The sequence below is a fragment of the Rutidosis leptorrhynchoides genome, chromosome 11 (assembly GCF_046630445.1).
Source record: "Rutidosis leptorrhynchoides isolate AG116_Rl617_1_P2 chromosome 11, CSIRO_AGI_Rlap_v1, whole genome shotgun sequence".
Classification (NCBI taxonomy): Eukaryota; Viridiplantae; Streptophyta; class Magnoliopsida; order Asterales; family Asteraceae; genus Rutidosis; species Rutidosis leptorrhynchoides.
The window spans coordinates 185,136,343-185,160,324 of record NC_092343.1 but is presented as its reverse complement, the minus strand read 5'-3'; positions in this window follow the sequence as shown (position 1 = coordinate 185,160,324).

Genomic DNA, 23,982 nt, shown 5'->3' with positions numbered 1-23,982 from the left:
GTCACAATAAATCACAAAATCATCATTCCCTTCAGGCAATGACAATATAGGTGCCATAGTTAGCTTTTTCTTCAATAACTGAAACGCTTTCTCTTGTTCATCATTCCATTCAAATTTCTTCCCTTTATGCGTTAATGCAGTCAAGGGTTTTGCTATTCTGGAAAAGTCTTGGATGAACCTTCTGTAGTAACCAGCTAGTCCTAAAAACTGGCGTTTGTGTTTCGGAGTTTTCGGGGTTTCCCACTTTTCAACAGTTTCTATCTTTGCCGGATCCACCTTAATACCTTCTTTGTTCACTATGTGACCGAGGAATTGAACTTTTTCCAACCAAAATGCACACTTTGAAAACTTAGCGTACAATTCTTCCTTCCTCAATACTTCTAACACCTGTCTCAAATGTTCACCGTGTTCTTGGTCATTCTTTGAGTAAATAAGTATGTCATCAATGAAAACAATGACAAACTTGTCAAGGTATGGTCCACACACTCGGTTCATAAGGTCCATGAACACAGCTGGTGCATTAGTTAAACCAAACGGCATGACCATAAACTCGTAATGACCGTAACGTGTTCTGAAAGCAGTCTTTGGAATATCATCTTCTTTCACCCGCATTTGATGATACCCGGAACGTAAGTCAATCTTTGAATAAACAGACGAGCCTTGTAGTTGATCAAATAAGTCGTCGATTCTCAGTAGTGGGTAGCGGTTCTTGATGGTAAGTTTGTTCAACTCTCGGTAGTCGATACACAACCTGAATGTACCATCTTTCTTCTTGACAAACAAAACAGGAGCTCCCCACGGTGATGTGCTTGGTTGAATGAAACCACGCTCTAAAAGTTCTTGTAATTGGCTTTGCAGTTCTTTCATCTCGCTGGGTGCGAGTCTGTAAGGAGCACGAGCTATTGGTGCAGCTCCTGGTACAAGATCTATTTGAAATTCAACGGATCGATGTGGGGGCAATCCCGGTAATTCTTTCGGAAATACATCGGGAAATTCTTTTGCGACGGGAACATCATTGATGCTCTTTTCTTCAGTTTGTACTTTCTCGACGTGTGCTAGAACAGCATAGCAACCTTTTCTTATTAGTTTTTGTGCCTTCAAATTACTAATAAGATGTAGCTTCGTGTTGCCCTTTTCTCCGTACACCATTAAGGGTTTTCCTTTTTCTCGTATAATGCGAATTGCATTTTTGTAACAAACGATCTCTGCTTTCACTTCTTTCAACCAGTCCATACCGATTTTCACATCAAAACTCCCTAACTCTACTGGTATTAAATCAATCTTAAATGTTTCGCTAACCAGTTTAATTTCTCGATTTCGACATATATTATCTGCTGAAATTAATTTACCATTTGCTAATTCGAGTAAAAATTTACTATCCAAAGGCGTCAATGGACAACTTAATTTAGCACAAAAATCTCTACTCATATAGCTTCTATCCGCACCCGAATCAAATAAAACGTAAGCAGATTTATTGTCAATAAGAAACGTACCCGTAACAAGCTCCGGGTCTTCCTGTGCCTCTGCCGCATTAATATTGAAAACTCTTCTGCGGCCTTGTCCATTCGTGTTCTCCTGGTTCGGGCAATTTCTAATAATGTGGCCCGGTTTTCCACATTTATAACAAACTACATTGGCATAACTTGCTCCGACACTACTTGCTCCGCCATTACTCATTCCGACACCATTTGTTCCTTTCGTTCTATTAACCCCTGGTCCGTAGACCTCACACTTCGCCGCGCTATGACCATTTCTTTTACACTTGTTGCAAAATTTGGTGCAGAACCCCGAGTGATACTTTTCACACCTTTGGCATAGCTGCTTCTGATTGTTGTTGTTGTTGCGGTTATTATTGTTGTTGGGATGATTGTTGTAGTTGCTATTGTTGTTGTTGTTGTTGTTGTTGGGCCGTTTGTTGTAGTTGCGATTGATGTTGCGATTGTTGGGATAATTGTTGCGATTATTGTGGTAATTGCTGTTGTTGTTGTATTGGTGATTCTTATCACTGTTTTCCTCCCACTTTCTTTTGACTTGCTTCACATTGGCCTCTTCAGCAGTCTGTTCTTTAATTCTTTCTTCAATCTGGTTCACTAGTTTGTGAGCCATTCTACATGCCTGTTGTATGGAGGCGGGCTCGTGTGAACTTATATCTTCTTGGATTCTTTCCGGTAATCCTTTCACAAACGCGTCGATCTTCTCTTCCTCATCTTCGAATGCTCCCGGACACAATAGGCACAATTCTGTGAATCATCTTTCGTACGTGGTAATATCAAATCCTTGGGTTCGTAACCCTCTAAGTTCTGTCTTGAGCTTATTGACCTCGGTTCTGGGACGGTACTTCTCGTTCATCAAGTGCTTGAATGCTGACCACGGTAGTGCGTACGCATCGTCTTGTCCCACTTGCTCTAGATAGGTATTCCACCATGTTAACGCAGAACCTGTGAAGGTATGCGTAGCGTACTTCACTTTGTCCTCTTCAGTACACTTACTTATGGCAAACACCGATTCGACCTTCTCGGTCCACCGTTTCAATCCGATCGGTCCTTCGGTTCCATCAAATTCCAAAGGTTTGCAGGCAGTGAATTCTTTGTAGGTGCATCCTACACGATTTCCTGTACTGCTAGATCCAAGGTTATTGTTGGTATGTAGCGCAGCCTGTACTGTGGCTATGTTTGAAGCTAGAAAAGTACGGAATTCCTCTTCATTCATATTCACGGTGTGTCAAGTAGTCGGTGCCATTTCCTTCAAAATAGTTAAATGGAACAAGTTAATCATACAGAATATTAAGAGTAGTTAATAGTATTTCGTAGCATAATATGAACTCATTTATAAAAGCTTTTTCTTCATATTAGCGTTTTATAAGTTTAAATTCGGGTAGTACCTACCCGTTAAGTTCATACTTAGTAGCTAATATACAATTCAACTACTACAATTCTATATGAAAAACTGATTATAATAATATTTCGCGTTCAAACTTTTATACAATATTTTACAAACTTACAATACCGCTTATTTTACATAAAGCATGAAATATAGCACACAATAACTTTGATACAAGATAGTTGTGAAGATAATTCTAGCTAGTACACAAGTCGTTCAGCAAAGGCAATAAAGACACGTAATTCATACGTCCAGAAACAAGTCATGCATTCTGGTTTTACTAGGACTACTTCCCATCCTTGGTCTTGTGGAACATAACCGTTATGGCCGTTGATAAGACAGCGTGTTGTAACGTCATCAAAGGGACGAGGGTTACGTAATGACCAACAGTCTCGTAATAACCTAAAAACCTCATTTCTTACCCCAATTACCGACTTCGTCACTTGTGGGAACGTTTTGTTTAATAGTTGTAGCCCAATGTTCTTGTTCTCACTTTGGTGAGAAGCGAACATTACTAACCCGTAAGCATAACATGCTTCTTTATGGTGCATGTTAGCCGCTTTTTCTAAATCACGAAGTCCTATATTCGGATATACTGAGTCAAAATAATTTCTTAACCCGTTGCGTAAAATAGCATTTGGGTTCCCCGCAATATATGCGTCAAAGTAAACACATCGTAACTTATGGGTTTCCCAATGTGATATCCCCCATCTTCCGAATGAAAGCCTTTTATAAACCAAGGCATTCTTGGAACGTTCTTCGAATGTCTTACAAACTGATCTCGCCTTAAATAGTTGTGCCGAGGAATTCTGACCGACTCTAGACAAGATTTCATCAATCATGTCTCCGGGTAGGTCTCTTAAAATATTGGGTTGTCTATCCATTTTGTGTTTTTATACTGTAAAATAGACAAGAGTTAGATTCATAAAAAAAATACTTATTAATACAAGCAATTTTTTTTTTTTTACATATATCATAAAGCATAAGCACACTATATTACATATATTACACCACACGAATATAACTATCTTATTCCGACTCGCTCGTTTCTTCTTGTTCGTTTTTGGTTCGTTTTGCCAAGTTTCTAGGGATATATGATGTTCCCCTAATACGAGCCGTCGTTATCCACATTGGTTTAGAAAAACCTGGTGGTTTAGAGGTTCCCGGGTCATTGTTACAACTTAAGGACTTCGGGGGTTGACGATACATATAAAGTTCATCGGGGTTGGAATTAGATTTCTCTATTTTTATGCCCTTTCCCTTATTATTTTCTTTTGCCTTTTTAAATTCAGTTGGGGTAATTTCTATAACATCATCGGAATTCTCGTCGGAATCCGATTCATCGGAGAATTGGTAATCCTCCCAATATTTTGCTTCCTTGGCGGAAACACCATTGACCATAATTAACCTTGGTCGGTTGGTTGAGGATTCTCTTTTACTTAACCGTTTTATTATTTCCCCCACCGGTTCTATTTCTTCTTCCAGTTCCGATTCTTCTTCCGGTTCCGATTCTTCTTCCGGTTCCGACTCTTCTTCCGGTTCCTCTTCGGGAACTTGTGAATCAGTCCACGAATCATTCCAATTTACATTTGACTCTTCATTATTATTAGGTGAGTCAATGGGACTTGTTCTAGAGGTAGACATCTATCACATAATATCAAACACGATAAGAGATTAATATATCACATAATATTCATATGTTAAAAATATATAGTTTCCAACAAAAATGTTAATCAATCATTTTTAAAGAAAACATGGTCGAAGTCCAGACTCACTAATGCATCCTAACAAACTCGATAAGACACACTAATGCAAATTTTCTGGTTCTCTAAGACCAACGCTCGGATACCAACTGAAATGTCCCGTTCTTATTGATTAAAAACGTTCCATATTAATTGATTTCGTTGCGAGGTTTTGACCTCTATATGAGACGTTTTTCAAAGACTGCATTCATTTTTAAAACAAACCATAACCTTTATTTCATAAATAAAGGTTTAAAAAGCTTTACGTAGATTATCAAATAATGATAATCTAAAATATCATGTTTACACACGACCATTACATAATGGTTTACAATACAAATATGTTACATCGAAATCAGTTTCTTGAATGCAATTTTTACACAATATCATACAAACATGGACTCCAAATCATGTCCTTATTTTAGTATGCAACAGCGGAAGCTCTTAGTATTCACCTGAGAATAAACATGCTTTAAACGTCAACAAAAATGTTGGTGAGTTATAGGTTTAACCTATATATATCAAATCATAATAATAGACCACAAGATTTCATATTTCAATACACATCCCATACATAGAGATAAAAATCATTCATATGGTGAACACCTGGTAACCGACAATAACAAGATGCATATATAAGAATATCCCCATCATTCCGGGACACCCTTCGGATATGATATAAATTTCGAAGTACTAAAGCATCCGGTACTTTGGATGGGGTTTGTTAGGCCCAATAGATCTATCTTTAGGATTCGCGTCAATTAGGGTGTCTGTTCCCTAATTCTTAGATTACCAGACTTAATAAAAAGGGGCATATTCGATTTCGATAATTCAACCATAGAATGTAGTTTCACGTACTTGTGTCTATTTTGTAAATCATTTATAAAACCTGCATGTATTCTCATCCCAAAAATATTAGATTTTAAAAGTGGGACTATAACTCACTTTCACAGATTTTTACTTCGTCGGGAAGTAAGACTTGGCCACTGGTTGATTCACGAACCTATAACAATATATACATATATATCAAAGTATGTCCAAAATATATTTACAACACTTTTAATATATTTTGATGTTTTAAGTTTATTAAGTCAGCTGTCCTCGTTAGTAACCTACAACTAGTTGTCCACAGTTAGATGAACAGAAATAAATCGATAAATATTATCTTGAATCAATCCACGACCCAGTGTATACGTATCTCAGTATTGATCACAACTCAAACTATATATATTTTGGAATCAACCTCAACCCTGTATAGCTAACTCCAACATTCACATATAGAGTGTCTATGGTTGTTCCGAAATATATATAGATGTGTCGACATGATAGGTCGAAACATTGTATACGTGTCTATGGTATCTCAAGATTACATAATATACAATACAAGTTGATTAAGTTATGATTGGAATAGATTTGTTACCAATTTTCACGTAGCTAAAATGAGAAAAATTATCCAATCTTGTTTTACCCATAACTTCTTCATTTTAAATCCGTTTTGAGTGAATCAAATTGCTATGGTTTCATATTGAACTCTATTTTATGAATATAAACAGAAAAAGTATAGGTTTATAGTCGGAAAAATAAGTTACAAGTCGTTTTTGTAAAGGTAGTCATTTCAGTCGAAAGAACGACGTCTAGATGACCATTTTAGAAAACATACTTCCACTTTGAGTTTAACCATAATTTTTGGATATAGTTTCATGTTCATAATAAAAATCATTTTCTCAGAATAACAAATTTTAAATCAAAGTTTATCATAGTTTTTAATTAACTAACCTAAAACAGCCCGCGGTGTTACTACGACGGCGTAAATCCGGTTTTACGGTGTTTTTCGTGTTTCCAGGTTTTAAATCATTAAGTTAGCATATCATATAGATATAGAACATGTGTTTAGTTGATTTTAAAAGTCAAGTTAGAAGGATTAACTTTTGTTTGCGAACAAGTTTAGAATTAACTAAACTTTGTTCTAGTGATTACAAGTTTAAACCTTCGAATAAGATAGCTTTATATGTATGAATCGAATGATGTTATGAACATCATTACTACCTTAAGTTCCTTGGATAAACCTACTGGAAAAGAGAAAAATGGATCTAGCTTCAACGTATCCTTGGATGGCTCGAAGTTCTTGAAGCAGAATCATGACACGAAAACAAGTTCAAGTAAGATCATCACTTGAAATAAGATTGTTATAGTTATAGAAATTGAACCAAAGTTTGAATATGATTATTACCTTGTATTAGAATGATAACCTACTGTAAGAAATAAAGATTTCTTGAGGTTGGATGATCACCTTACAAGATTGGAAGTGAGCTAGCAAACTTGAAAGTATTCTTGATTTTATGTAACTAGAACTTGTAGAATATATGAAGAACACTTAGAACTTGAAGATAGAACTTGAGAGAGATCAATTAGATGAAGAAAATTGAAGAATGAAAGTGTTTGTAGGTGTTTTTGTTCGTTGGTGTATGGATTAGATATAAAGGATATGTAATTTTGTTTTCATGTAAATAAGTCATGAATGATTACTCATATTTTTGTAATTTTATGAGATATTTCATGCTAGTTGCCAAATGATGGTTCCCACATGTGTTAGGTGACTCACATGGGCTGCTAAGAGCTGATCATTGGAGTGTATATACCAATAGTACATACATCTAAAAGCTGTGTATTGTACGAGTACGAATACGGGTGCATACGAGTAGAATTGTTGATGAAACTAAACGAGGATGTAATTGTAAGCATTTTTGTTAAGTAGAAGTATTTTGATAAGTGTATTGAAGTCTTTCAAAAGTGTATAAATACATATTAAAACACTACATGTATATACATTTTAACTGAGTCGTTAAGTTATCGTTAGTCGTTACATGTAAGTGTTGTTTTGAAACCTTTAGGTTAACGATCTTGTTAAATGTTGTTAACCCAATGTTTATAATATCAAATGAGATTTTAAATTATTATATTATCATGATATTATCATGTATGCATATCTCTTAATATGATATATATCCATTAAATGTCTTTACAACGATAATCGTTACATATATGTCTCGTTTAAAAATCATTAAGTTAGTAGTCTTGTTTTTACATATGTAGTTCATTGTTAATATACTTAATGATATGTTTACTTATCATAGTATCATGTTAACTATATATATATATATATATCCATATATATGTCATCATATAGTTTTTACAAGTTTTAACGTTCGTGAATCACCGGTCAACTTGGGTGGTCAATTGTCTATATGAAACATATTTCAATTAATCAAGTCTTAACAAGTTTGATTGCTTAACATGTTGGAAACATTTAATCATGTAAATATCAATCTCAATTAATATATATAAACATGGAAAAGTTCGGGTCACTACAGCTAGTACCCGAAGTTAAACTTATAAAACGCTAATATAAAGAAAAAGCTTTTATAAATGAGTTCATATTATGCTACGAAATACTATTGACTACTCTTAATATTCTGTATGATTAACTCGATTCTTTTGGCTATTTTTGAAGGAAATGGCACCAGCAACTCGTCAGAATTTGAACATGAGTGAGGAAGACTTCCGTGTTTCCTTGCAGCAAACATAGCCGCAGTACAGGCTGTGATGCAAAATAACAATAACTCTGGATCTAGTAGTGGAACTAATTCCACAAGAAATCGTGTAGGATGCTCCTACAAAGAATTCACTGCCTGTAAACCTTTAGAATTTGATGAAACCGAAGGGCCAATTGGATTGAAACGGTGGACCGAGAAGGTCGAATCGGTGTTTGCCATAAGTAATTGTACTGAAGAGGACAAAGTTAAGTACGCTACGCATACCTTCACAGGTACGACGTTAACATGGTGGAATACCTATCTTGAATAGGTAGGACAAAATACTGCTTACGCACTACCGTGGTCAGCATTCAAGCAATTAATGAACGAGCAGTACCGTCCTAGAAACGAAGTCAATAAACTCAAGGCAGAACTTAGAGAGTTACGAACACAAGGGTTCGACATTACCACATATGAATGTCGATTCACAGAGTTGTGCCTATTGTGTCCGGGAGCATTCAAAGATGTAGAAGAGAAGATTGACGCATTTGTAAAAGGGTTACCAGTAAGGATTTAGGAAGATGTGAGTTCCCACGAGCCCGTTTCTATACAGAAGGCAAGTTGAATGGCTCATAAACTCATAAATCAGATTGAGGGAAGAATTAAAGAGCAGGCGGCCGAAGAAGCCAACACGAAATAACTCAAGAGGAAGTGGGAGGAAAACGGTGACAAGAGTCACCAGTACAACAACAACAACAATTACAACCACAATCGCAACAACTATCCCAACAACCGCAACAACAATCGCAACAATAACCGCAATAAGAACAATAACTACAACAAACATCCCAACAACAACAACAACTACAACAACCATTTCAACAATAATAACAATCCCAACAACAACCTCAATAACAACAACGGCAACAAAAACCAAAAACAGCCATGTCATAGGTGTGAAGAAAATAATCAAGGGTTTTGCACGACATTTTGCAACCGGTGTAAAAGAAATGGTCATATCTCGACAAAGTGTGAGGTCTACGGACCAAAGTTTAACAGAACTAAAGGAACAAATAATGTCGGAACAAGTAATGCCGAAATAAATAGTGTCGGAGCAAGTAATACCAACGCTGTTTGTTATAAATGTGGAAAACCGGGCCACATTATTAGAAATTGCCCGAATCAGGGGAATACTAATGGGCAGGGTCGTGGAAGAGTTTTCAATATTAATTCGGCAGAAGCACAGGAAGACCCGGAGCTTGTTACGGGTACGTTTCTTATTGACGATAAATCTGCGTATGTTTTATTTGATTCGGGTGCGGATAGAAGCTATATGAGTAGAGAATTTTGTGCTAAATTAAGTTACCCATTGACGCCTTTGGATAATAAATTTTTACTCGAATTAGCAAATGGTAAATTAATTTCAGCAGATAATATATGTCGGGATAGAGAAATTAAACTGGGTGATGAAACGTTTAAGATTGATTTAATACCAATCGAGTTAGGGAGTTTTGATGTAATAATTGGCATGGACTGGTTGAAGAAGGTAAGAGCAGAGGTCGTTTGTTACAAAAATGCGATTCGCATTATGCGTGAAAAAGGAAAACCTTTAATGGTGTACGGAGAAAAGAACAACGCGAAGTTAAATCTTATTAGTAGTTTGAAGGCGCAAAAACTAATAAGAAAAGGTTGTTACGTCATTCTAGCACACATCGAGGAAGTTAAACCTGAAGAAAAGAACATCAGTGATGTTCCCGTCGCAAAAGAATTTTCCGATGTATTTCTGAAAGAATTACCGGGATTACCCCCACATTGATCCGTTGAATTTAAAATAGACCTTGCACCAGGAGCTGCACCAATAGCTCGTGCTCCATACAGACTCGTACCCAATGAAATGAAAGAATTACAAAGTCAGTTACAGGAACTTTTAGAGTGTGGTTTCATTCGACCAAGTACATCACCATGGGGAGCTCCTGTTCTGTTTGTCAAGAAGAAAGATGGTACATTCAGGTTGTGTATCGACTACCGAGAGTTGAACAAACTTACCATCAAGAACCGTTACCCATTACCGAGAATCGACGACTTATTTGATCAACTACAAGGCTCGTCGGTTTATTCAAAGATCGATTTACGTTATGGATATCACCAAATGCGGGTGAAAGAGGATGACATTCCGAAGACTGCTTTTAGAATGCGTTACGGTCATTATGAGTTTATGGTTATGCCATTTGGGTTGACTAACGCACCAGCTGTGTTCATGGACCTCATGAACCAAGTGTGTGGACCATACCTTGACAAGTTTGTCATTGTTTTCATCGATGACATACTTATTTACTCGAAGAATGATCAAGAGCACGAAGAACATTTGAGAAAAGTACTAGAGTTGCTGAAGAAAGAAAAACTGTATGCTAAGTTTTCAAACTGTGCATTTTGGTTGGAAGAAGTTCAATTCCTCGGTCACATAGTGAACAAAGAAGGTATTCAGGTGGATCCAGCAAAGATTGAAACTGTTGAAAAGTGAAAAACCCCGAAAACTATACGCCAATTCTTAGGACTAGCTGGTTACTACAGAAGGTTCATCTAAGATTTTTCCAGAATAGCAAAACCCTTGACTGCATTAACGCATAAAGGGAGGAAATTTGAATGGAAGGATGAACAAGAAAAGGCGTTTTAATTGTTAAAGAAAAAGTTAACTACGGCACCTATATTGTCATTACCTGAAGGGAATGATGATTTTGTGATATATTGTGATGCCTCAAAGCAAATTCTCGGTTGTGTACTAATGCAACGAACGAAGGTAATTGCTTATGCGTCTAGACAATTGAAGATTCACGAGCAGAATTATACGACGCATGATTTGGAATTATGCGCGGTTGTTTTTGCATTAAAGACTTGGAGGCACTACTTATATGGGGTCAAAAGTATTATATATACCGACCATAAAAGTCTTCAACACATATTTAATCAGAAACAACTGAACATGAGACAGCGCAGGTGGATTGAATTGTTGAATGATTACGACTTTGAGATTCATTACCACCCGGGAAAGGCAAATGTGGTAGCCGACGCCTTGAGCAGAAAGGACATAGAACCCAATCGAGTAAAAGCTATGAATATAATGATTCACAATAACCTTACTACTCAAATAAAGGAGGCGCAACAAGGAGTTTTAAAAGAGGGAAATTTAAAGGATGAAATACCCAAAGGATCGAAGAAGCATCTTGATATTCGAGAAGACGGAACCCGGTATAGGGCTGAAAGAATTTGGGTACCAAAATTTAGAGATATGAGAGAAATGGTACTAAGAGAAGCTCATAAAATCAGATACTCAATACACCCTGGAACGGGGAAGATGTACAAGGATCTCAAAAAACATTTTTGGTGACCGGGTATGAAAGCCGACGTTGCTAAATACGTAGGAGAATGTTTGACGTGTTCCAAGGTCAAAGCAGAGCATCAGAAACCATCAGGTCTACTTCAACAACCCGAAATCCCGGAATGGAAATGGGAAAACATTACCATCGATTTCATCACTAAATTGCCAAGGACTGCCAGTGGTTTTGATACTATTTGGGTAATAGTTGATCGTCTCACCAAATCAGCACACTTCCTGCCAATAAGAGAATATGACAAGATGGAGAAGTTAGCACGACTGTATTTGAAGGAAGTCGTCTCCAGACATGGAATACCAATCTCTATTATCTCTGATAGGGATGGCAGATTTATTTCAAGATTCTGGCAGACATTACAGCAAACATTAGGAACTCGTCTAGACATGAGTAATGCCTATCATCCACAAACTGATGGGCAGAGTGAAAGGATGATAAAAATGCTTGAAGACATGCTACGAGCATGTGTTATTGATTTCGGAAACAGTTGGGATCGACATCTACCATTAGCAGAATTTTCCTACAACAACAGCTACCATTCAAGCATTGAGATGGTGCCGTTTGAAGCACTTTATGGTAGAAAGTGCAGGTCTCCAACTTGTTGGAGTGAAGTGAGGGATAGACAGATTACGGGTCCGGAGATAATACAAGAAACTACCGAGAAGATCATCCAAATTCAACAACGGTTGAAAACCGCCCAAAGTCGATAAAAGAGCTACGCCGACATTAAAAAAAAGATATAGAATTTGAAATTGGAGAGATGGTCTTGCTTAAGGTTGCACCTTGGAAAGGCGTTGTTCGATTTGGTAAACGAGGGAAATTAAATTCAAGGTATATAGGACCATTCAAGATTATTGATCGTGTTGGACCAGTAGCTTACCGACTTGAATTACAACAACAACTCGCGGCTGTACATAACACTTTCTACGTCTCAAATTTGAAGAAATGTTTTGCTAAAGATGATCTCACTATTCTGTTAGACGAAATCCAAATCAACGAAAAACTTCAATTCGTTGAAGAACCCGTCGAAATAATGGATCGTGAGGTTAAAAGACTTAAGCAAAATAAGATACCAATTGTTAGAGTTCAATGGAATGCTCATAGAGGACCCGAGTTCTACTGGGAATGAGAAGATCAGATGAAAAAATAAATACCCGCACTTATTTCCAGAAGATACGTCAACACCTCCAACTGCTTAAAATTTCGGGACGAAATTTATTTAACGGGTAGGTACTGTAGTGACCCAAAATTTTCCATGTTTATATATATTAAATGAAATTGTTATTTACATGATTAAGTGTTTCCAACATGTTAAGCAATCAAACTTGTTAAGACTTGATTAATTGAAATAGGTTTCATATAGACAATTGACCACCCAAGTTGACTGGTGATTCACGAACGTTAAAAATTGTAAAAACTATATGATGACATATATATGATTATATATATAGTTAACATGATATTATGATAAGTAAGTATCTCATTAGGTATTTTAACAATAAGTTATATACATAAAATTGAGTTTATTGAATTAAGAAACTCTAAACGGTATATATAATGATTATCGTTATAACGTCTTACTAAATACATATGAATCATATTAAGATATTAATACACTATGTTTAATCATGATAAATGATAAGAAAACATGTCATTAAGTGTATTAACAATGAACTACATATGTAAAAACAAGACTACTAACTTAATGATTTCGAAACGAGACATATATGTAACGATTATCATTGTAACAACATTTAACTGTATATATATCATACTAAGATATATTAATATATCATAATATCATGATAATGTAATAATTTAACATCTATTTATATATATTAAACAATGGGTTAACAACATTTAACAAGATCGTTAACCTAAAGGTTTCAAAACAACATTTACATGTAACGACTAACGATGACTTAACGACTCAGTTAAAATGTATATACATGTAGTGTTTTAATATGTATTCATACACTTTTGAAAGACTTCAAGACACTTATCAAAATACTTCTACTTAACAAAAATGCTTACAATTATATCCTTGTTCAGTTTCATCAACAATTCTACTCGTATGCACCCGTATTCGTACTCGTACAATACACAGCTTTTAGATGTATGTAATATTGGTATATACACTCCAATGATCAGCTCTTAGCAGCCCATGTGAGTCACCTAACACATGTGGGAACCATCATTTGGCAACTAGCATGAAATATCTCATAAAATTACAAAAATATTAGTAATCATTCATGACTTATTTACATGTAAACAAAATTACACATCCTTTATATCTAATCCATATACCAACGACCAAAAACACCTATAAACACTTTTATTCTTCAATTTTATTCATCTAATTGATCTCTCTCAAGTTCTATCTTCAAGTTCTAAGTGTTCTTCATAAATTCTATAAGTTCTAGTTTCATAAAATCAAGAATACTTCCAAGGTTGCTAGCTTACTTCCAATCTTGTAAAGTGATCATCCAACCTCAAGAAATATTTCTTATTTATAGTAAGATATCTTTCTAGTACAAGGTAATACTCATATTCAAACTTTGATTCAATTTCTATAAGTATAACAATCTTATTTCGAGTGGAAATCTTACTTGAACTTGTTTTCGTGTCATGATTCTGCTTCAAGAACTTTCAAGCCATCCAAGGATCCTTTGAAACTAGATCTATTTTTCTCATTTCCAATAGTTTTATCCAAAAACCTGAGGTAGTAATGATGTTCATAACATCATTCGATTCATATATATAAAACTACCTTTTTCGAAGGTTTAAACTTGAAATCACTAGAACATAGTTTAGTTAATTCTAAACTTGTTCGCAAACAAAAGTTAATCCTTCTAACTTGACTTTTAAAATCAACTAAACACATGTTCTATATCTATATGATATGCTAACTTAATGATTTAATACCTGGAAACACGAAAAACACCGTAAAACCGGATATACGCCATCGTAGTAACACCGCGGGCTGTTTTGGGTTAGTTAATTAAAAACTATGATAAACTTTGATTTAAAAGTTGTATTTCTTGGAAAATAATTTTTCTTATGAACATGAAACTATATCCAAAAATCATAGTTAAATTCAAAGTGGAAGTATGTTTTTCAAAATGGTCATCAAGACGTCGTTCTTTCGACTGAAATGACTACCTCTTACAAAAATGACTTGTAACTTATATTTATGACTATAAACCTATAATTTTTCTGTTTAGATTCATAAAATAGAGTTCAATATGAAACCATAGCAATTTGATTAACTCAAAACGGATTTAAAACGAAGAAGTTATGGGTAAAACAAGATTGGATATTTTTTTATTGTTGTAGCTACGGGAAATATTGTAACTCATATCCTAGCTAACTTATATTGTATTATACATGTATTCTAATATTTTATGTAATCTTGGGATACCATAGACACGTATGAAAATGTTTTGACATATCATATCGACCCATCTATATATATTATTTGGAACAACCATAGACACTCTATATGACACTCAAAGTATATATATTTTTGGAATCAACCTCAACCCTGTATATTATTTGGAACAACCATAGACACTCTATATGCAGTAATGTTGGAGTTAGCTATACAGGGTTGAGGTTGATTCCAAAAATATATATACTTTGAGTTGTGATCTAGCCTGAGACGTGTATACACTGGGTCGTAGATTGGGTCAAGATAATATATATCAATTTATTTCTGTACATCTAACTATGGACAACTAGTTGTAGGTTACTAACGAGGACAGCTGACTGAAAATATTTAAAACATTAAAACGCATTAAAAATGTTTTATATATATTTTGAACATACTTTGATATATATGTACATATTTGTTATAGGTTCGTGAATCGACCAGTGGCCAAATCTTACTTCCCGACGAAGTAAAAATCTGTGAAAGTGAGTTATAGTCTCACTTTTAAAATCTAATATTTTTGGGATGAGAATATATGCAGCTTTATAAATGTTTTAAAAAATAGACACAAGTACATGAAACTACTTTCTATGGTTGAATGATCGAAGCCGGATATACCCCTTTTGCTTGTTAGCCTAAGAATTAGGGAACATCACTAATTTTGAGAATTAGTGCACGCCTAATTGACGCAAATCCTAAAGATAGATCTATTGGGCCTAACGAACCCCATCCAAAGTACCGGATGCTTTAGTACTTCAAGTTTTATATCATGTCTGATGGATGTCCCGGAATGATGGGGATATTCTTATATGCATCTTGTTAATGTCGGTTACCAGGTGTTCACCATATGAATGATTTTTATCTCTATGTATGGAATGTATATTGAAATATGAAATCTTGTGGTCTATTATTACGATTTGATAAATATATAGGTTAAACCTATAACTCAGCAACATTTTTGTTGACGTTTAAAGCATGTTTATTCTCAGGTGATTATTAAGAGCTTACGCTATTGCATGCTAATATATGGACAAGATTTGGAGTCAGCATGCTTGTATAATATTGTTTAAAACTGCATTCGAAATTTACTTTGTTGTAACATATTAATATTTTAAACCAATATGTATTGGTAGTGTGTAAGTGTGATATTTTTTAGATTATCATTTCTGATAATCTAGGTGGTGTCCTTTTAACCTTGTTGGTAAAATAAAGGTTATGGTTTGTTTTTAAAAACGAATGCAGTCTTTGAAAAATGTCTCATATAGAGGTCAAAACCTTGCAACAAATCAATTAATACCCAACGTTTATAATCAATATGAACGGGACATTTCAATATAATCACGCCAACTTCTCCATTTTATCATCTTCTCTCATTGGCAGAAAGTGTGCTGATTTGGTAAGACAGTCGACTATTACCCAAATAGTATCATAACCACTTGCAGTTCTTGGCAATTTAGTAATGAAATCCATGATAAGGTTTTCCCATTTCCATTCTGGGATTTCAGGTTGTTGAAGTAGACATGATGGTTTCTGATGTTCAGCTTTGACCTTAGAACACGTCAAACATTCTCCTACATATCTCGCAATATCGGCTTTCATACCCAGCCACCAAAAATGTTTCTTGAGGTCCTTGTACATCTTTCTCGCTCCGGGATGTATTGAGTATCTGGTTTTATGTGCTTCCCCAAGTACCATTTTTCTCACATCTCCAAACTTTGGTACCCAAATTCTTTCGGCTCTATACCGGGTTCCGTCTTCTCGAATATTAAGGTGTTTCTCCGATCCTTTGGGTATTTCATTCTTCAAATTCTCTTCTTTTACGACACCCTGCTGCACCTCCTTTATTTGAGTAGTAAGGTTAGTACGAATAACTATATTCATAGCTTTTACCCGCATAGGTTCTTTGTCCTTTCTACTCAAAGCGTCTGCTACCACATTGCCTTCCCCGGATGGTAACAAATCTCGAAATTGTAATCATTCAATTACTCAATCCACCTACGCTGCCTCATGTTTAGTTGTTTCTGATTAAATATGTGTTGGAGACTTTTTTGATCGGTATATATAATACTTTTGACCCCATATAAGTAGTGCCTCCAAGTCTTTAATGCAAAAACAACCGCGCCTAATTCCAAATCATGCGTCGTATAATTCTTCCCGTGAATCTTTAATTGTCTAGATGCATAAGCAATTACTTTCGTTCGTTGCATTAATACATAATCGAGACCTTGCTTTGAGGCGTCACAATATATCACAAAATCATCATTCCCTTCAGGCAATGACAATACAGGTGCCGTAGTTAACTTTTCCTTCAACAATTGAAACGCTTTCTCTTGCTCATCCTTCCATTCAAACTTCTTCCCATTATGCGTTAATGCAGTCAAGGGTTTTGCTATTTTGGAAAAATCTTGGATGAATCTTCTGTAGTAACCAGCCAGTCCTAAAAATTGGCGTATATGCTTCGGAGTTTTTGGGGTTTCCCACTTTTCAACGGTTTCAATCTTTGCCGGATCCACCTGAATACCTTCTTTGTTCACTATGTGACCGAGGAATTGAACTTCTTCCAACCAAAATGCACACTTTGAAAACTTAGCGTACAGTTTTTCTTTCCTCAACAACTCTAGCACTTTTCTCAAATGTTCTTCGTGCTCTTGATCATTATTTAAGTTGATAAGTATGTCATCGATGAAGACAATGAAAAACTTGTCAAGATATGGCCCACACACTCGGTTCATGAGGTCCATGAATACAGCTGGTGCGTTAGTTAAATCAAACGGCATAACCATAAACTCGTAATGACCGTAACGCATCCTAAAAGCAGTCTTCGGAATATCAACCTCCTTCACCCAAATTTGATGATATCCAGAACGTAAATCAATATTCGAATAAACTGACGAACCTTGTAGTTGATCAAATAAGTCATCGATTCTCGGTTGTGGGTAACGGTTCTTGATGGTAAGTTTGTTCAACTCTCGGTAGTCGATACACAACCTGAATGTACCATCTTTCTTCTTGACAAACAAAACAGGAGCTCCCCATGGTGATGTGCTTGGTCGAATGAAACCATGCTCTAAGAGTTCTTGTAATTGGCTTTAGATTTCCTTCATTTCGCTGGGTGCGAGTCTGTATGGAGCATGAGCTATTGGTGCAGCTCCTGGTACGAGATCTATTTGAAATTCAATAGATCGGTGTGGAGGTAGTCCTGGTAATTCTTTCGAAAATACATCGGGAAATTCTTTTGCGACGGGAACATCATTGATGTTCTTTTCTTCGGGTTTGACTTCTTTGATGTGTGCAAGAACGGCATAGCAACCTTTTCTTATTAGTTTTTGTGCCTTCAAATTACTAATAAGATTTAGCTTCGCGTTGCTCTTTCCTCCGTACACCATTAAGGGTTTTCCTTTTTCTCTTACAATGCGAATCGCATTTTTGTAACATACGATTTCCGCTCTCTCCTTTTTCAACCAGTCCATTCCGATTATCACATCAAAACTCCCTAACTCTACTGGTATCAAATCAATCTTAAACGTTTTGCTAACCAGTTTAATTTCTCGATTCTGACATATCTTATCTGCTGTAATTAATTTACCGTTTGCTAAATCGAGTAAAAATTTATTATGCAAAGGCGTCAATGGACAACTTATTTTAGCACATAAATCCTTACTCATATAACTTCTATCCGCACCCGAATCAAATAAAACATAAGAAGATGTATTGTCAATAAGAAACGTACCCGTAACAAGCTCCGGGTCTTCCTGCGCTTCAACCGCATTAATGTTGAAGACTCTTCCTCGACCTTGCCCATTATTATCCCCCTGATTTGGACACGCATTTTTGTAATGGCCCTTCTTCCCGCATCCGAAATAGGTAATGTCAGCATAACTTGTTCCGGCATTATTTGTTCCCTTAGCCATTGATCCGTAGATTTCGCACTTTGTAGCACCATGACCCTTTCTTTTACACTTAGTACACACTGCCGTACAGAGCCCAGTTGGATGGTATCCTTCACACCTCTGACATGGTTTCTGTCTCTTGTTGTTATTGTTGGGATTGTTGTTGTTGCGGTTATTATTATTGTTGAAACGGTTGTTGTAGTTATTGCTGGGGTGGTTGTTGTTGTTGCGTTTGTTATTGCAAAAATTGGTGCGATTGTAGTTATGATTGTTGTGTTGATTGTTAAAATTGTGACCCTTGTCACTGGTTTCTTCCCACTTTCTCTTGATTTGTTTCGTGTTGGCTTCTTCGGCCGCCTGCTCTTTAACTCTTTCCTCAATCTGATTTATGAGTTTATGAGCCATTCGACTCGCCTTTTCTATGGAGGCGGGCTCGTGTGAACTTATATCTTCTTGGATCCTTTCTGGTAACCCTTTTACAAATGCGTCGATTTTCTCCTCTTCATCTTCGAATGCTCTTGGGCACAATAAACATAACTCCGTGAATCATCGTTCGTATGTGGTAATGTCGAAACCTTGTGTTCGTAATCCTTTAAGCTCTACTTTGAGCTTATTGACCTCGTTTCTGGGACGATACTGCTCAGTCATCAGATGTTTGAATGCTGACCACGGTAGTGCGTACGCAGCATCTTGTCCCACTTGCTCTAGGTAGGTATTTCACCATGTTAACGCAGTACCTGTAACGGTATGCGTAGCGTGCTTTACTTTGTCTTCTTCAGTACACTTACTTATGGTAAACACCGATTCAACCTTTTAGGTCTACAGTTTCAATCCGATTGGACCCTCGGTTCCATCGAATTCCAAAGGTTTACAGGCAATGAATTCTTTGTAGGAGCATCCTACACGATTTCTTGTGGCGTTATTTGTATTGCTAGATTCAGAGTTATTGTTGTTGTTTTGCATTGCAGCCTGTACCGCGGCTATGTTTGCTGCAAGGAAAACACGAAAGTCTTCCTCGCTCATGTTCAAATTCTGACGAGTCGTCGGTGCCATTTCCTTCAAAAATAGCTCAAAAGAATTAAGTTAATCATATAGAATATTAAGAGTAGTCAATAGTATTTCGTAGCATAATATGAACTCATTTATAAAAGCTTTTTCTTCATATTAGCATTTTACAGTTTTAATTCGGGTAGTACCTACCCGTTAAGTTCATACTTAGTAGCTAATATACAATTCAACTACTACAATTCTATATGAAAAACTGATTATAATAATATTTCGCGTTCAAACTTTTATACAATATTTTACAAACTTACAATACCGCTATTATACATATAGTATGAAATATAGCACACAATAACTTTGATACAAAACAGTTGTGACAACAATCCTAGTTAATACGCAAGTCGTTCAGCAAAGGCAATAAAAACACATAATTCATAAGTCCAGAAACAAGTCATGCATTCTGGTTTTACTAAGACTACTTCCCATCCTTGGTCTTGTGGAACATAACCGTTGTGGCCGTTGACAAGACAGCATGTTGTAACGTCATCAAAGGGACGAGGGTTTCGTAATGCCCAACAGCCCCGTAATAATCTAAAAACCTTGTCTCTCACCCCAACTACTGAATCCGTCACTTGTGGGAAGGTTTTATTTAAAAGTTGTAATCCGATGTTCTTTTTCTCACTTTGGTGAGAAGCGAACATCACTAACCCGTAAGCATAACATGCTTTTTTATGTTGCATGTTAGAAGCTCTTTCTAACTCATGAAGTCCTACGTTGGGATATGTTGAGTCAAAATAGGTTTTTAACCAGTAGCATAATATTGCATTTGGGTTCCCCGCATTTAACGCTTTAAAGAAAACACGGCGTAACTTACAGTGTCCCTAGTGTGATATACCCAATCTTTCAAATGAAAGCCTTTTATAAACTATGGCATGCCTGGAACGTTCATCAAATGTTCTACACACTAATTTCGCCGTAAATAATTGTGCCGATGAATTCTGACCCACTTTAGACAAGATTTCATCAATCATGTCCCCGGGTAGGTCTTCTAAAATTTTTGGTTGTCTATCCTTAACATCCATTTTTGTTTTAATACTGTAAAAATAGACGAGGGTTAGATTCGTAAAAGATAATTATCAAATAATACAAGCAATTTTCACATACAACAAGAAAAGTACAAGCACACTTATTTTACATATTTTACACCTCATGATTACAACTCTTTATTCCGGCTCACTGGTTTCTTCCTCTTCGGACCTGTTTTGTTTTGCTAATTTTTTAGGGATATATGATGTTCCTCTAATACGAGCCATTGTTTTCACAAATGGTTTAGAAAAACATGGTGGCTTAGAGGGTCTCGGGTTATTGTTACAACTTAAGAAATACTGGTTTTGACGATACATATAAAGTTCATCGGGGTTGGAATCAGGTTTCTCTATTTTGATGCCCTTTCCCTTATTATTTTCTTTTGCATTTTCAAATTGGGTCGAGGTAATTTCTATAATATCATCAGAATCCTCATCGGGATCCGATGCATCGGAAAATTGGTAATCTTCCCAATATTTTGCTTCCTCGGTGGAAACACCATTGACCATTATTAATTTTGGTCCATTCGTTGAGAGTTTTCTTTTACTTATATGTTTTTTCTGTGGTTCCTAATATTTCCTCCTCCAGAACCTCTTCTTCTTTCGGTTCCTCTTCTTCCGGTTCCTCTTCTTCTGGTTCTTCTTCGAGAATTTGTGAATCTTCCCAATATATATTTGACTCTTCATTATTATTAGGTGAGTCGATGGGATTTGTACTAGAGGTAGACATCTATCACACAATATCAAACATGTTAAGAGATTAACATATCACATAATAATTACAAGTTACAATTTGCAGTTTCCAACAAAAAATATTAAGCAATCATTTTTAAAGAAAACACGGTCGAAGTCCAGATTCACTAATGCATCCTAACAAACTCGATAAGACACACTAATGAAAATTTTTTGATTCTCTAAGACCAACGCTCAGATACCAACTGAAATGTCCCATTCATATTGATTATAAACGTTCCATATTAATTGATTTCGTCGCGAGGCTTTGACCTCTATATGAGACGTTTTTCAAATACTGCATTCATTTTTAAAGCAACCATAACCTTTATTTTATCGATAAAGGTTTAAAAAGCATTACGTAGATTATCAAATAATGATAATCTAAAATATACCGTTTACACACGACCATTACATAATGGTTTACAATAAGAATATATTACATCAAAAACAAGCTTCTTGAATGCAGTTTTTACACAATATCATACAAGCATGGACTCCAAATCTTGTCCTTATTTTAGTATGCAACAGCGGAAGCTCTTAATAATCACCTGAGAATAAACATGCTTAAAACGTCAACAAAAATGTTGGTGAGTTATAGGTTTAACTTATATATTATCAAATCATAATAATAGACCACAAGATTTCATTTTTATAACACATCTCATATCAGGCATTTCGCAAACTGCATAGAGATAAAAATCATTCATATGTTGAACACCTGGTAACCGACGTTAACTTAATGCATAGAATATCCCCAAAACAGAACCTCTCGTCTGTATAATAATCTCGAAGTACTAAACCATCCATAACCTGAATGGGGGTTATTAATCCCAATAGATCTATCTTTAGGATTCGCATCAATTAGGGGCCATTTTCCTAATTCTTAGGTTACCAGACTTGAAGGGTGATATTCGGTTTAATAATCCAACCATAGAATGTAGTTTTGCGTACTTTTGTCTATTTCGTAAAACATTTATAAAGCTACATGTATTCTTATCCCAAAAAAAATATTAGATTGTAAAAGTGGGACTATAACTCAATTTCACAGATTTTTCCTTCATTGGAAATAAGACTTGGCCACTGGTCGATTCACGAACCTATAACAAATATGTACATATATATCAAAGTATGATTTAAATATATTCACAACATTTTTTATTACATTTTTATGATTTAAGTTTGTTAAGTTAGCAGTCCTCGTTAGTAACCTACAACTAGTTGTCCATAGTTAGATGTACTGAAATAAATCAATATATATTATCTCGAATCAATCCACGACCCAATGTATACAAGTCTCAGGCTAGATCACAACTCAAAGTATATATATTATTTTGGAATCAACCTCAACCCTGTATAGCTAACTCAAACATTACTGCATATAGAGTGTCTATGGTTGTTCCAAAATATATATATATATATGGGTCGATATGATATGACAAAACATTGTATACGTGTCTATGGTATCCCAAGATTACATAATATGTATAATACAATATAAATTAGCTAGGATATGTTTAGTCTAGATTTGTTACAAAATTTTCGTAGCTAAAACTAGCAAATTTATCCAATTTTGTTTTACCCGTCATTTCTTCCTTTCAAATCCGTTTTGAGTGATTCAAGTTGCTATGGTTTCATAATGAACTAGAATTTATGAAACTAAATAGATAAAGTATAAGTTTATAGTCAGAAATACAGGTTACAAATCATTTTTTAAAGAGGTAGTCATTTCCGTCGAAAGAACGACATCTTGATGACCATTTTGAAAAACATATTTCCACTTTGAGTTTAACCATGATTTTTGGATATAGTTTCATGTTCATAAGAAAAATCATTTTCCCAGAAGAACAACTTTTAAATCAAAGTTTATCATAGTCTTTAATTATCAAACCCAAAACAGCCCGCGGTGTTACTACAACGGCGTATGTCCGGTTTTACGGTGTTTTTCGTGTTTCCAGGTTTTAAATTATTAAGTTAGCATATCATATAGATATAGAACATGTGTTTAGTTGATTTTCAAAGTCAATTTAGAAGGATTAACTTTATTTGCTAACTAGTTTAGAATTAACTAAACTATGTTCTAGTGATTACATGTTCAAATCTTCGAATAAGATAGTTTTATATATATGAATCGAATGATGTTATGAACATCATTACTACCTCAAGTTTAGTAGGTAAACCTACTGGAAGTGACAAAAATTGATCTAGCTTCAAAGGATTCTTGGATGGCTTGAAAGTTCTTGAAGTAGAATCATGAAACGAAAACAAGTTCAAGTAAGATTATCACTCAAAATAA